At 37.5% G+C, this 531-nt stretch overlaps 1 protein-coding gene across 1 annotated transcript in view; it reads left to right on the plus strand.

Annotated features, from left to right (window-relative positions):
- The window catches only part of LOC109937183 (deleted in malignant brain tumors 1 protein-like), a gene marked incomplete at its 3' end in the record, with an annotated part of 10,553 nt that overhangs the window by 8,667 nt on the left and 1,355 nt on the right, over positions 1–531 (plus strand). The gene's annotated exons all lie outside the window — the stretch shown is intronic.

The following is a 531-nucleotide window of genomic DNA, read 5'->3' on the forward strand; positions in this document are numbered from 1 at the left end:
GTCTTCTTGCTCTATTCGTCACATTTCACCATTTTAGACGTGGCTGAATTAAAATATTTTAACCCTTTTGTCACCCATACTGTCCATTTGTTACCATGTACTTGTCTTTTTCGCGATCTTCTTGAAATGTAACCATGCTCAATAATTTGTTGTCAATTCGAATGTTTGCAATTGTCTTAGGGTTACCAAATCCAAATTGTTTCCCCCAATATTAAACAGCCGTAACCTCAGTCCCAGTTCCACTAGATTACCACTTCCACTCTTCTGAAAATCTGACAAACTACTTTGACCTCAGGCGTTTTGTTTTCTTCTTTACAAATTTGCATACTCAATCCTTTCAAGATTCTAGTTGTACCTTGCTACCTGACTTTTAAAACTCTATGAACGATGCATCTTCTGCGCTGTTTCTACTTTGTATGTCTGTAACTTCTTCCAATCGTATAATAAGGCATCTCCTGCATCATATTCATTTACAAGACGAGAGTTGAATGTCAAAGGACAGTCACAGCAATGCGCCGAAGACATAAACAA

The sequence above is a fragment of the Rhincodon typus genome, unplaced genomic scaffold (assembly GCF_021869965.1).
Source record: "Rhincodon typus isolate 14 unplaced genomic scaffold, sRhiTyp1.1 hic_rhity00005859, whole genome shotgun sequence".
Lineage (NCBI taxonomy): Eukaryota > Metazoa > Chordata > Chondrichthyes > Orectolobiformes > Rhincodontidae > Rhincodon > Rhincodon typus.